This window comes from Humulus lupulus, chromosome 1 (assembly GCF_963169125.1).
Source record: "Humulus lupulus chromosome 1, drHumLupu1.1, whole genome shotgun sequence".
Taxonomy (NCBI): Eukaryota; Viridiplantae; Streptophyta; class Magnoliopsida; order Rosales; family Cannabaceae; genus Humulus; species Humulus lupulus.
The window spans coordinates 146903714-146919442 of record NC_084793.1 but is presented as its reverse complement, the minus strand read 5'-3'; positions in this window follow the sequence as shown (position 1 = coordinate 146919442).

The following is a 15729-nucleotide window of genomic DNA, read 5'->3' as shown; positions in this document are numbered from 1 at the left end:
AAACCATTTTACGAGAAATACACGAAGGCTTTTGTTGAGATCATGCTGGGGGGTAAAACCTAGCACTGAAGATATTGAGGTAGGGCTATTTTTTGCTCACTTTAACGAAAAACTCAATCTTGCATGTTCAGAAGTGCAACATCATTTCGCTATGATTTCCCAAGCTGCTCTGGTCGAGGTAACGATGATTTCATCTGCATGGCCATTTGCCGTATGGGGAATTGACCTAATAGGCTCCCTACATATGGGAAAGGGGGGAGTTCGTTACGCGGTGGTGGCAATTGACTATTTCACGAAGTGGGTAGAAACCGAGCCTCTGGCAACCATCACTTCAAAAAGAGTCCTGGACTTCGTGGTGAAGAGTATTATATGTCGGTTTGGGCTTTATAAAAAGATCATGTCAGATAACGGGACACAGTTCGATAGCGATCTCTTCACTGACTTTTGTGAAAAATATGATATCACTAAGAGCTTCTCCTCAGTAGCATATCCCCAGGACAATGGGCATGTCGAGGCTATAAACAAAACCCTTAAGGCAAGCCTAAAGAAAAGGTTAGATGAAGCCAATGGACTATGGCCTGAACAGCTCCCGCAAGTACTTTGGGCCTACCGAACTTCTCACAGGACCTCCACGGGGCATACTCCTTTTTCCTTGACTTTTGGAAGCGAAGCCATGCTTCCAATCGAAGCAATGGTAACTACTCACAGGAAAAGGACGTTTGATCAAGAACAGAATAATGGATTACTTAACGAATCCCTCGATCTGATCGAAGAAAAACAAGAGGAATCGCAACTACAGGTCACCCATTATCAACAAAAGATCACTTGCTATTTCAATTCAAAAGTCAAGAGTTGTAGACTGGGGTTAGGCGACCTAGTTCTCTGAAGGATCTTTTTGGCAAATAAGGACCCCAAGGATGGTGTATTAGGCCAAAATTGGGAGGGACCATATCAGGTCGTTGAGGTTTTGCGTGAGGGAACTTTCAAGATAGCTCGACTGAATGGGGATGTAGTCCCACGGACTTGGAATGCTCTACATTTGAAAAAAATATTATCAATAGTACCACCATCCATGTAAGGCTTATTTATAAAAGTCGTTCTAACTAAATAATAAATGGATTGCTAAATAACTATTTCTTAGTATTGTATTAGCTTGTGTTCTCATATTTGTAGAAACAACTAAGAAAGTTTATGCATTCTGGTTGCTTGGGGGCACACAACCCAAGATTGGAAAAATTAAGCGTCTTCGATAAAATTAAAAAACTTAGAAGCTTGGAAAAATTGATTATTCATGACTTTTTAGATACTCAAGTTTTCAATAAACCTAGCGCGAACTAAGTTTAAATCATTTAAAACCCTGGACGTAACTAGGTCCGAAACTTAGAAGCTTGGAAAAATTGATTATTCAACGGTTTTTTAAAGCCTGAGTGTTCAATAAACCAAGCGCAAACTTAGTTTAAATCATTTGAAACCCTGGACGTAACCAGGCCCGAAACTTAGAAGTTTGGGAAAATCAATTAAAGGGCTTTTTAAAGCTCGAGTTATCAATAAACCTAGCGCAAACTAAGTTTAAATTATTAAAAACCTTGGATTTAACTAGGTTCGAGGCCTGATTCTTAAACATGTATGATACAAATAAGCAAACAAAACTTGGACATAAAAAAGTTCGATATAATCTATCTTGATCTGAAAGTCGATTCCTAAAATCTCGAATGTACAAGAGTCTGAGGATTCATAACCATGTGAAGTTAATAAAGGAAAGATAAATGGATCAAAAGTTATATATATATATATATTAAAAGAAGACAAACAAGTATATTGTCACATCGAGGAGAAAAAACCTCGAGCTAAGCCCGAAAGCAATTTTTTAATATAAAAAAAAACTGTTAGACAATTACAAATGAAACTAAAAAAAAAAAAAGAGAGATCATTGGGCTCCATCAGCTCACCCCGCAGAAGTGACCTCCTCGCCTCCCTCTGCCACTCCAGATGCCTCACCAGTCTTTAACGAATCTTTCAAGAGTCGTGCCTTGAGTTTACCAAGGTACGGATCCCACAACACGGGCTCCATAAATGAGAAGTTTCAATCCTGGTTGACGGCCCAACAATTCTCCATGGTCGATGAAGACGCCACCTTTTCCTCCTTGGCTTTGGCTTCAGCCTCGAGTAATTTTTCCTTGAGCTCACCAATCTTGACCTAAAGACATTCATTGAGATGATTCGCCTGACGGTTTGAGCTTGGGAGGCAGATAGCACGGTCTTCGCGACCTGCTCGTTTTCCTGGGAAGAGGTGAGAGCAGCCTTGGCGGCCTGCTCACCTTCCTTGGCAGCATCTAGCTTGGCCCAGAGCTCTTCATTTCTGGCCCTAGCACGAGTATTATCTAGAAAATGATAAATAATCTTGGGGCTTGCTATCTAAGCAAGTCATATGCCCAAGTGACTAAAAACATATTCCTGGGGCTTGTTATCTAAACAAGTCATATACCCAAGGACTACAAAACATATTATACATATACATATCATAGCATAAAACATATCATAACATAAACACATATAATCTATCCTATTTTCCTTACCAAAAACCGGGATATTTGGGAACAAAAATGCGATTAGAACACTCCTATAAACTAACAGTAAAAATGGTGAGTTTCTAAAGAAAAAGAGATGAAAAGAACACTAAACCATCCAAGAAGAAACGTACCAAGAAGAACCTTAAATACCTAATCAAGAATCATAAACAAGAGTTAGGATCTGAATAAAAGAAAACTAAAGAACCATAAAGAACTGAACATAAGGATAAGAATACCTTGGTTGAACTTATGAATTGATCTAAACCTCAATACCAAAATTTCACTATATCTCACTTCCCAAGTGTTTAGAAAAGCTTATAATGATAAAACTTTTTAACCCAAAACCCAAGTGTATCTCTCTATAGTAACCTTAACAACTTGGAGGCTCTGAAGACTTCTTGAAGAATGAAGAAAATGACTGAGTACTAGGTCCTATTTATAGAGTTCAAGGAGTGAAACTAACTGTAACGACCCAAAATCACTAATATGGCTTAAGGGCCCTGAATAGTGTGCCGGGAGGGCATAATTGACTTATGAGTGAATTTATTGATTCAATGCATGCTTGTATGATTATTTGAATATAAATGCGGTTAAATACTATATCTGTGAGAACCACATTATTATGTGGGTAGATTTGCAGTGAGCAACTTGAGGCGATCCTAGGGAGCTAGATAGCGGGGAAAGTCACAACGGGGCTTAGTATTTTCTTTGGATAAGTCAGGGGTATTTTAGGTATTGGGTTGTTATTTAGACTATCGGGTTATGGAAATAAATATATGGAGATATATTTGAGGTTAGGAAGTCTAGGCGGGAATATTGGGGAAATTTACCATTTTGCCCTCGGGGACGTTTTCGGCACCCCGAGCCTCGGGATTGACTTAACTGATTAGGATTAGACTAAGTTAATGAAAAAACAGGGGAACAAAATACAAACGGACTCATACTCTTTCTCTCCTCTTCTCTTCTCTTTTCTCTTCCAAGAAACCACAGAAAATTCAAGAAAGATCAGCTGTAATTTAGTGATTTGGGCTGGAAACTTGTAGGTTAAATCCAGTGCTCAGCTAAGGAAACTCAACCAAGATTAAGTTAAGGATTTAATCATATCTCTGAGCATTTGAAATTTGAGTTTTGACTGGGTATTAAAGGAGTTTATGGTTTTGATGTTTAAGGGTTGAATTAAGCTGAGAAGCTAGGATTTTAGCTCAGGAATTCATCAAGAAGGTGGTTCAGCAAAAGAGGTAAGCTTCAATTCGTATTCAGAGGTTAAAATTTGGGTTTTGCATGACTGGTTTTGGTGTTTAGAGTTGCTAGGATTTTAAAGAATCAAAATGGAATTTTAGTAGGTTTTTAGGCTGGATTTCTGTTGGGATATGTTGTTGGAGTCATGTTAAAAGTCTTGTGATTAATGGGTTTTGAATTAGGGAGCTTTGGGATTGTTTTGGATGAGGTTTAGATGCTAGAAATGGTGAATTTTTTGGGCACGATGGGAAGGGTTGTGGCTCTGTTCTAGAGCGCTGCCGCCCTAGGATGCAAAGGAGCCAAGGAGGCTCGGCCAAAGGGGAGCGCTGCGGCGCCCAGGGTAGGGCCGCGGCGCGTGTCTGCTCTTTGGGAGGGGGCTTGGCTCTATTTTAGGGGCGGGCCATGGCTAGGCTTCAAGGGCTGCAACCCTTAGGTGCACTCTTGAACATTTGGGGATTTTAGGCACGGGAGTTTAACTTATTGTGCTCGGGATTGATTTCCCCACCGTGCTTGGTGGAATTCAATATCCCGGAAGCTAGTATTGTACCCGGAAACCTTCAATTGAATATTAATTGAAGCCAATACCTTGGTTGTGACTAGGTGTTAAAGCTAGGTCTCAGGAGCGGATCGTGCTTGAGGAGCGTCGCTCGTAATCAGTGAGCGTAAAAACTAAAGGAAAGAAAACTACACCTCGTTGTATATCTGTAATGGGACTAAGGATTCCCTAATGTGTATGCTTGAAAGGATGGTATTATTCCATGTAAACTAAACAGTGAACCAATGGCCTAAGAGTGCCAAGGGTTACACTAGCGCACAGGGCGCGGCTTGGCCACTGGTAGCCGAGGACAACTTAATATGCATTGAGCTCGGTTTAAGCGGGCCGGAGTCAGTGGGGTAAACAGAGGATGCGGCCTAAGTTGTTGGCCCTGACTATTATGTGACCTAGTTATTATGAGACTTGAATGTTATATGTGATTAGTTGCATCTTTGATTCTGAGTATGTGGTGAATGGTTAATGTGGAATATTTAATGATTGGTCATGCTTGAAGAATTGACTATTTGTTATTGATGTTCGTGTTGCACATTATGTTTTCTTGCTGTGCCTTGGCCCACGGGTGCTACATGGTGCTGGTAAAGGCAAGGGCAAGCTTGATCAGCCCTGACTTGGAGAGCTCTGCGAGCTGAATGTACATGACCAGCTGCTCAACCACCACGGTTGGGGTTTAGGCAGGGACGCGAGAACCAGAAATGTCTATTTTGCCTTAGTATGGCTATTGGTTGTCTATATTTTGGGAATTCTGTAAACTAACTTTTAAACTCTATTTCTTTTTGGGATCCCATGTACTAAACTGTTTAGTTATATAAAGTGAAATGTTTAAGGCCAAAACCTTTCTAACCCTAGCTCATACATGTTTAGTGACACGTTTATAAATTAATAACTTGATTAGAAAGTCCCGCACCTTTATTAGTACACAGTGTATCGGTCTTGGCTATCCAGGGCGTTACAACTTGGTATCAGAGCGTCCTAGGTTTAATGGTTCCTGAAGACTGGCTGGACATGTACATTCGCTGCTAGAGTCAAGCTCAATTCAGGGTTTGGTAATGTGTATATGTGTTTATATGCTTATATGCCTGAAATGAATTATAAATGTTGTTGTTTATTCGATTAATAGGAAGAATGAGATACTAATAGGGCCGGGCCCTTGACTATTGTGTGAGAATATTGAGGCATGTTTATTAGCATCACCGTGCATGTAAATGAATATCTTGATGATTAATTGTATATTGTGTATGGATGAATGTTTGTTTCATAACTATTGCATGATGAGATTGGGGCATGCTTATTAGAAGCCGGTGTATGTGGATAAATGCCTATATGTTGATTGTTTGTGATTGGTTATGTTCCATTGGTGGATTTTGGAGAAGTTTTATTTTACCCTGTCATCATGGTCTGGCTCCGGAGTCGTTGATTGCAGATTGACTTGGATAGCTATGCGTCCAAGAAAATCTACGCGACTAGCTGGCACTAGGTCTGGGATCAGGGGTGATGACCAGGGCCAGATTCCTCTGCTAGTCCCTGAGAACTGGCAGTAACTCATGGCAGGTATGCAGCCTCAATTACAAAGCCATAATGAACAGATTCGCCTACTGCGACAGCAGGCTCCATCAGGGAGCGCTGCCCCTATTGTATCACCTGCAGTGGTACTGGTTGTACAGTCTAGGGAGGTTGGGAATAGGTGGGAATCTTTGTATGAGCGGTTCAGGAAGCAGCAACCTCCAATCTTTGAAGGTGGGCCAGACCCACTGAAGGTTAAGCAGTGCCTGACTATGATTACGACTATACTAGATTTTATGAGGATAGAGGGGCATGACAGAGTGGCATGTGCCACGTATATGTTGAGAGAAGATGCTCGCATCTGGTGGGAAGTGGCATCGCAAACCAGGGATGTTACCGCTTTGAGTTGGGAAGGCTTCAGAGACTTGTTCAGTCAGAAATACTACAATGTTGCTGTCAGGGTAGCAAAAGTTAATGAGTTCGTGGGTTTGGTGCAGGGCAATATGATAGTCTTGCAAATTTTTCACCAGATCTTGTGCCTACAGATGCTGCTAGGCAAGATAGATTCATCAAGGGGCTTAATGCTATGATAGCTCGGGATGTCAGAATCACAACGGTACTTGGAGGAACAACTTTTGCCCAGGCCGTTGAGAAGGCTCTTACCGCTGAGGAAGCATAGAACAAGATTTGGAGGGAAAGTGCGGTGAAGCGTGAGGGCCGCAGAGTGGTGCCTCCTTATTCAAGGACAGGTAGGGGCGGAGGCCCCAGTGATTTCAAGAGAAAGGCTCCTGACACTTCGACCGCTGCTGGTCCTGATAGGAGGGGTCGGGGTGGTCAGGGTGGTTGTCAGGGTGGCAGCGAGGCATGGCGGACCTATCCGGAGTGCCCGAGGTGTAGAAGACGCCATATGGGTGAGTGTCAGGTCAAGGCTTGCTTTGTGTACGGAACAGTGGGGCATCTCAGGAAAGACTGCCCAAGAGTGAAGAAAGCTGAAGCAGGGAAGGTGGATAGCTTGACTCCAGCTCGGGTATTCACCTTGACTCAGGCAGAGGCCAAGGCTAGTCCCTTGGTAGTGACAGGTCCGCTTTCTAGCGCTGGCTCTCCTTTTACTGTATTGATTGACTCTGGTGCTACATATTCTTTTATTTCTTGAAAAGTGATTGATAGATTGTGTAGACCTAGTGAATATCGGACTACGGGGTTTGGGACTTAATTGCCTACAGGGGAACTGGTAATCTCTAGGAGATGGATTAGAGCACTACCAGTGATGGTTGATAGTAGGGAACTTTCGGTGGATTTGATTGAGTTAGACATGGAGGATTTTGACATGATTCTGGGGATGGACTTGTTGGTTAGATATGGGGCTACCATTGATTGTAGGAAGAAGATGGTGACTTTTCAGCCTAAGGGCGAGGATCCTTTTGTTTTTGTGGGTGCAGTATGTGGACCTCGCGTACCCATGATTTCAGCATTGAGAGCCAGAGACTTGTTACAGGGAGGATGCATTGGTTTTCTGGCCAGTGTAGTGGATACTACTAGGGTTATGCCGGCAGGGCCGGGAGAGACCAGATTGGTGTGTGAGTTTTTGGATGTATTTCCTGAGGATCTACCATGGTTTCCGCCGCGCAGGGAGATCCAGTTTGAGATTGAGTTAGCACCCGAGATAGAACCAGTATCAAGGACACCATATAGGATGGCACCAGCTGAGTTGAAGGAATTAAAGATACAGTTACAGGAACTTCTGGATTTGGGATTCATCAGACCTAGTTATTCACCATTGGGTGCTCCAGTGTTATTTGTTTAGAATAAGGATGGGACGTTGAGGATGTGTATAGATTACTGAGAATTAAACAAGTTGACCATAAAGAATAAGTACCCTTTACCAAGGATTGATGACTTGTTCGATCAGCTGTAGGGGAAGACGGTGTTCTCAAAGATTGATCTACGATCTTGTTATCACCTGCCGAGGATCAAAGATGAGGATATACCGAAGACGAACTTTCGGACGCGGTATGGGCACTATGAGTTCTTGGTCATGTCTTTTGGTTTGACCAACGCTCCGGCAACTTTTATGGATTTGATGAACAGAGTGGTCAAGGACTTCTTGGATCAGTTCGTCATTGTCTTCATCGACGACATCTTGGTATACTCCAGTTCAAAGGCAGAGCATGAGCAGCATCTTCGACAGGTTTTACAAAGGTTAAGGGAGCATCAGTTATATGCTAAGTTTAAGAAGTGTGAGTTTTGGTTACCAGAGGTGACTTTCAATGGGCATATAGTTAGTGCAGAAGGGATTAAGGTGGATCCGTCCAAGGTGGAAGCAGTGAGAGATTGGCCGAGGCGAAGGAACGCCTCGGACGTGCGGAGTTTCCTTAGGTTGGCAGGTTATTACAGGCGGTTTGTAGAGGGGTTCTTGAAGATCGCTTCACCAATGACAGAGTTGATGAGGAAGAATCATAAGTTTGTTTGGTCAGAGAAGTGTGAGAACAGTTTCCAAGAGTTGAAGCGACGACTTATCTCTACAAATGTGCTGAGTCTTCCTTCGGAGGAAGGAAAGTTTGTGGTTTACTGTGATGCATTGAGGATGGGTTTAGGTTGCGTACTGATGCAGAATGAGAAAGTTATAGCTTATGCATCGCGGTAGCTGAAGGAGTATGAGCAGCGGTATCCTACTCATGATTTGGAACTAGCGGCAGTGGTATTCGCACTGAAGATTTGGCGGCATTATCTGTATGGGGAGAAGTGCGAGACATACACTGACCACAAGAGTTTGAAATATTTCTTCACTCAGAAGGATCTGAACATGAGACAGAGGTGTTGGTTGGAGCTGGTTAAGGATTATGACTGTGATATCCTTTACCACCCACGGAAAGTCAACGTGGTGGCAGATGCATTGAGCCAGAGGGGCCCAGGGCAATTATATAGCTCCACCCAAATCTCGAGGGAGTTAGCAGATGACATGACCAGAGCAAGAATAGAATTGGTGGTGGGCCAGTTAGTTAATATTACCTTACAGGCGACATTGTTGGAGAGGATTAAGGAGGGACAAATGGTGGATGCGCAGTTGCAGGGAGTGAGGCAGCATGTTTTAGTTGGGACAGCTAAGGATTACTCCATCTCTGAGACTGGTATGCTTCGATATCAGGGGCGGATTTGTGTTCCAGCAGATGAGGGGATCAGACAAGAGATACTGGATGAGTCACACACTACGCCGTACTCACTTCATCCGGGTACAACGAAGATGTATCATGATCTGTGGGCATGATACTGGTGGCCCGGTATGAAGAAGGATGTGGTAGAGTATGTGTGTAGATGTTTGACATGTCAGCAGGTAAAAGCTGAGCATCAGCGACCAGCGGGATTTCTTCAGCCTTTGGGTAACCCAGAATGGAAGTGGGAGGACATCACGATGGATTTTTTGGGAGGACTACCCAGGACAGTGGGACTTTGTGACTCGGTGTGGGTGATAGTAGATAGATACACCAAGTCAGCTCATTTTCTACCATTGAAGTCGACCTATACAGTGGAACAGTATGCAGAGTTGTATGTGAGGGAGATAGTTCGTCTCCATGGGGTTCCAAAGTCTATTGTGTCTGATCGAGATCCTATCTTTACCTCTATGTTTTGGGGGGCAATGCAGAGAGTTATGGGAACCCAGCTGAAGTTTAGCACCGCTTTTCATCCTCAGACTGATGGACAGTCTGAGAGGACAATTCAGGTGTTAGAGGACATGCTTAGGGCGTGTATGATTGATTTCGAGGGATCTTGGAGTAGATATCTACCTTTGATTGAGTTCTCATATAACAACAGTTATCAATCCACGATTGGAGTGGCTCCTTATGAGATGTTGTTAGGAACGAGTTTCCTAATACGCAGCGGAATGGTGATGTTGTTGGCCCAGTGTACAACGAAAATTTTGTAACATATTTAAACTACCATTAAATATGCGGATCCATTAATATACATACATTAATCATAAACAAGATAAGGATAGAATTCATACCTCTTGAAGCCTATCAAGTATCCTTGCTATCTTTTCGTATTTAGAAAGATCTTCCTATCCAAGCCGCTCCCACGTACTCACACCAAGATCTTCCAAAGCGTTCTCTACACCTCAAGAAATGTGTGGGCACTTAGAGAATGAAGGATAGTTTATTTGTGATTCTACTTGATGTACTCAACACATGAGATCAAGAGAATAGGCCTGAGAAATGGTTCTTTATTTTCAGGGAGAGAAAACTATCGTTCTACTTTTCACAGAGTGAATGTTTAGAGTTGTCTTACACTCACTTCTCTTCTCTGAATAATTTTTTGATTAGTCATACTTAACAGAAAATATTCAAATTTAAAAAAATAAATCTGTAACCATTTTACAATTTGCTTTTTAATTAATTAATTATTCTATTAATGAAAAAATCCAAAAACCAAATTTTGAATTATCCATTAATTAATTAATTAAATAAATAAAATTGAAAATACCATCCCTGAAAAAAATGCCCTACAGGCCACACATAATCCATGGACTGTGTGTGAACGTGTAGCTTCCTAATTTCTAGGGATATTGGTTTTTCAAATTTTATTTAATTATTTATTCAAATTACTTTGTCAAATAAGATCTAACAACCTGATAATTAATTCAAATTTGAATTCAAATTAATTATCTTTTTAATTAAATATTTGAATTAATATTAATCTTTTATATTCAAATCCAATTTGAACTTATCAGATCATTATCTCCCACTCAAATAAAGATATTTAATTAATTCTACCAATTAATTAAATCCAAAATTTTCGAAAATAAATATTTAATTTATCATAATTTCAAAAATTATAATTAATTATTTAATTAAATTTCAAAATTAATTTAATTATTTAATATAATTTTGAAAATTATACAATAATTAAATATTAATTAATTTTATTAACTACAACTAATTTGTATTAACTACAACTAATTTGTAATCAATTAATTAATCACTATTATCATATAATTACATATTTGGCCTGAAGAACAAGTTTCTTCTTAAATATGTCTTTGAACTATTTTCCCTTCATATCAACTCTTACCTTGAGCAGTGTTGATAGAGCCTCTATGGGGGCCTATGGACCTATAATTCCAAGCTCCAATAAATTTGAGATTATTAATTAAACTCTTTAATTAAATAATCTTAATTTATTAATCTCATGATTATTCCACTATAAATATGAGACTGCACTCTTGTAATTATATACATTTCATTTACTGAGTACTTTATATTCATAAACGCCCATTGATATAATCATTGCAAACAACTTGACCCTCTAATAATGGTTCATAATTAATCGGGAATAAAATTACCGTTTTACCCTTTTAATTATCTCTTGTTTCCTTAAGTACCATTGACTCTATTAGTGAAGGTTAATTCATAACTAAATTATGAATTTGAGCTCAATAACCTTTCAGTCCCAAAAGTCAACCCTTAAGAGAACCATCATTAAATTTCTTGCGAGAAGGCATAGATTCCATATCTGTATACTATGTCCCCAGCCATCTATATTAATGAGTTCCCAAAACAAAAGTTTCTAGCCTGATCATTCTGACAGACCCTAACAAGTGAATCAAAGAACTCATATAACATAAACAGGAGTTCATAGTAACTTCAGGATTAAGATCTATTTGTATATGATCATCAGTTGAAATATTTAATTAATACTTCGAAACAGTATTTAACTAAGTATTAATAAACATATCTGGTCCAGTTCTATATATTCTCTAATATATAAAGCACCTCCACTAAAGTGTCCTACCACACTAGTGATCCGGATCTAGATCACATGTATTCATAATACTTGTGGACCGTACTTGCAGTAATTAATCTAAAGATTCCATTAATTTATTTTACTACGAAGTATTCAAGTTCATTTATCTCAAACACAATCCTCTCGTACCAAAACGTGTTTGAGATCACATATATGAACTTAGTAATTTTCCTGATATTTACATAATATTATCATAGAATAAAATAGTCCATAAAATATATGCATAACAAATTCAATTCATTTATTTATTTCATAAAAACAATGTCTACTACATATGCTTTCAGGACACATTTCCAACAATCTCCCACTTGCCCTAAAGCAAATGATGCATCTCTCTCATTCCCATATTTCTTAAATGCTCCTTAAAAGATTTTATAGATAAAGTCTTTGTGAAAGGATCTGCAAGATTATGCTCTGAAGCTATCTTCATAACTGCAACATTTCCTCGATGAACTATCTCTCTTAGCAAGTGATACTTCCTCTCAATGTGCTTTCCCCTCTTGTGACTCCGTGGTTCCTTTGAGTTAGCTACTGCCCCACTGTTTTCACAGTATAGGACTAGTGGCTTATCCACATCTGGTACAACTTCCAGATCGGAATAGAAATTTTTGAGCCACACAGCCTCCTTAGCTACTTCACAAGCCACTATATACTCGGCTTCCATGGTGGAGTCTGCAATGCTGGTTTGTTTAATACTTCGCCAGACTACCGCTCCTCCTCCAAGAGTAAACACTGATCCAGAAGTCGATTTCCGACTATCTCTTTCTGATTGAAAATCAGAATCAGTGTAACCAATGGGGTTCAGGTCTCCACCTGAATATACAAGCATATAATCTTTAGTATTTCTAAGATACTTGAGAATATTCTTTACTGCAGTGCAATGACTCAATCTAGGATTGGATTGATAACGGCTGACTATCCCTACTGCATAACAAATGTCAGGTCTTGTACACAACATGGCATACATTAGACTGCCTACTGCTGAGGCATAGGGATATTGTCTCATATCTTCCTCTTCCTGAGGTGTTTTGGGACACTGCTCTTTGGAAAGGAATACTCCAGAACGGGTTGGCATATCACCCTTTTTGGAGTTTTGCATATTAAAGCGATCTAGCACCTTCTCAATATAAGTTGCTTGAGACAATGCCAAAGTTTTGTTCTGTCACTACAAGAAAAAACAGTATTCATAACACTTAAAAACTGCTAACCGGGACTATTGATAGCACTTCTGAAAATGCTAACATAGCCCCTGTTATTAAAAGTCCAGTCTTTTCTATAACAGTTTTTAATGTTATGTTCAATGTTATCTTAAACTATTCAATAACACATTTTTAGGTGCTATAATATTGAAATAATAACATTTAGATAGAGTTTTTGGTTATAAATTTGAAATTTAATCTTGTACTTTTTTCATAACACTTTTCAACTATTGCATTTGATTATTTTGATAACATTTTTAATTTGTTATATTATATAAACCATAACGATTTTTTACGCTTATAATATGTTTCTAAATCATAACAAATAAAAAGTCTAGTAATAAAATTTTGTTACTTTAGTGTGGATAATATATTTTAAATTTTATTTTGATAAGTATACTTATAAGGTTTTTTTTTTAATTAAAAGATTTTCATTATTGTATTTTGATAAAAAAAAAAAATTAATCATAAAATGTAATTCTCAATAGATTGATAAACCACAAGTATTACATTAATCAATAACTAATTCAAACCATGAATATGTCTAATTCATGAGATCTTAGTTCTAACTTAAATTTGAAAGCATAACATAATAAAGTAATATAATCTTGAACATTTTTTACTTTAAAAATGAAAAACAGAAACATTACAAAACACACAAAAGTAAACCATGCATGAAACTTGCTCCATCCTTCAATTCATCATCCAACCAAGTACTTGCTGCTGAAGTTTTTTGTTGCCATCTGAAGCTCTCTAAATTGAAATCTCTTCAGGTTTCCAAGGCAAACCTCCTCATGATGTTGCTCTGAAATTTTTTAAAACACTGCAAAATTTAGTCAAATAAACAGTATGGTAATAGTTCAAAAGCTTGGCATCTATCACTCTCTAATCCAGTGAGTCAAAGAGACCTCTTCTATGCTCATATAAGTTGCATAATAATTACAAACTTTTCCACAAAAAATGAGCAAAATGAGAGCTGAATAAAATGACTAAAAATTAATCAAAAGAAAACAGAGAAAAACCATATACACACGTACATACATACATACAATGTGTAGTGACTGAAACATATTAGAATTATATTTAACTAAATATCAATCCTAATATAGCTGAAACATGAAAGTTGGAAACTCCCAAAAAAGAAAAATGTATGAATAAAAGAAGTTGTCACTATTGCACAAGAAAATGTTAGCATGTAGTCTTTCTTGATACTAGATATGATAATCAATTAGTGAACCTCTGTAACGACCCAAATTCACTAATTAGGCTTAAGGGCCTTGATTAGTGTGCCTGGAGGGCATAATGGGAATTATGTGTGATTTTAATGATTTAGATGCATGGGTATGATTTTAAGCATGTTATATGACTATGTGTATTATGTTATGTGATAATTATGATATGTGATTTGTAGCACGTGGGTGCGGTGATTTCAATGTGATGCACGTGCCGAGACGGTCCTAGAAAGCTAGATAGTGGTAACTGGTGATTTGGTAACCTGTGTAACTGTTAGTAACCATAGAGGGTAACAAGTTTTGTTGGAGAGGTGGTAGAATTGTAAAGCTAGTAAAAGGACAAGTAAGCCCTTGAGGTCTAGTTAGAAAGGGATATTAATGGAGGGATAAATTGGTCTTTTGGCAGTAAATAGGTGAGTTTGAGCTGAAGGAAAATACACTTACGTATAGCATTTTGGGAAGTTGGTTTTATGCTGAATTTTGGAGACCTAGAAGTAGAACAAAAGAAAGATAGAAAAGGGAAGCTGAACTTTAGCTCTTGGAAGGAGAATCAAGGGGTGTTTGAAGTTATCAATCAAACTTAGGCCAAGAATACTCTGAGGTAAGGATTTAGCTATGATATGTTTAAGTTTCAAGTCTGGTTTTTAGATGATGAGTATGAATTGAAGCAAGTTGGTGGCTGGTTTTGCATGAATTCAGAGTTGGAATAATCAAAAGAGAAGGTGATTTGAAGCTAGAGTTGAGGAGAATTCAAGCTGGGTTCTTGACTGAGGTAAGAGTGTATCATGTTTAAATTTTCGTAGCTGTTATGGTTCAAGAATCTAAAGGGGCTGGTTTACACTTTTCTCAAGCTTTGGTTCAAGGGTTTGAATCTGAATTTAAGTGTGAATTATGTGGGTGGTTGTGTAATTGAGTTGGATTATAATGTTTATAGGTTGTTGGTTGGTTTATGTGGGGTTTTAAATTGGTTTTGGGACTTAGGTATGAAGTTGGGATGATTTGGAGTGATTTGGGTTCGCAAAAAAGGCAGGGGTAAACCCAGATTTTCTGGGCTCGCGAAGGAGCGCCGCGGCGCAAGGTTGATTTTCTGGGCAGGGCGAGTCCTCTGACTTGCTGGGCACCGCGGCCCTATAGGGCTGCGCCGCGGCTCAAGGCCAATTTCAGGATGTTAGAATTTGCAATTTTGAGCCTTTGCTCCGGAGGTTCGGGGGATGTCTTCGGTGTATTGTTTTTGGGTTTTGGGGGTTCCGAGAGTGTGGGATTGGTTCCGGGGAGGTAGCTATGGATTGATTAGTGACAAAGGATGTTTCATTTGTGTTGTGATTAGGACTTTGGAGAGGCTCGGGATAGAGGACCGTGCTCGCGGCTTCGTGGCATCGGAAACCAGTGAATTGAAAGGTAAGAAAACTGCACCCGGTTGTGAGATTGTGATGGGACTAAGTGCTCCCGAAAGTTATATCGTGTCAACGTTGGTATCACGCCATGGGACATGTGAAAGCGGTCTAAGAGTACCGTACGTGATTTTAGAGCACAGGGCGCGAATTGGCCACTGGGAGCCAGGAACAACGGGATAACAGAGGGAGCAGCCTGACGGCGCTAGCCCTGGTTATCGTTTGTGAATTGTGTATATTATG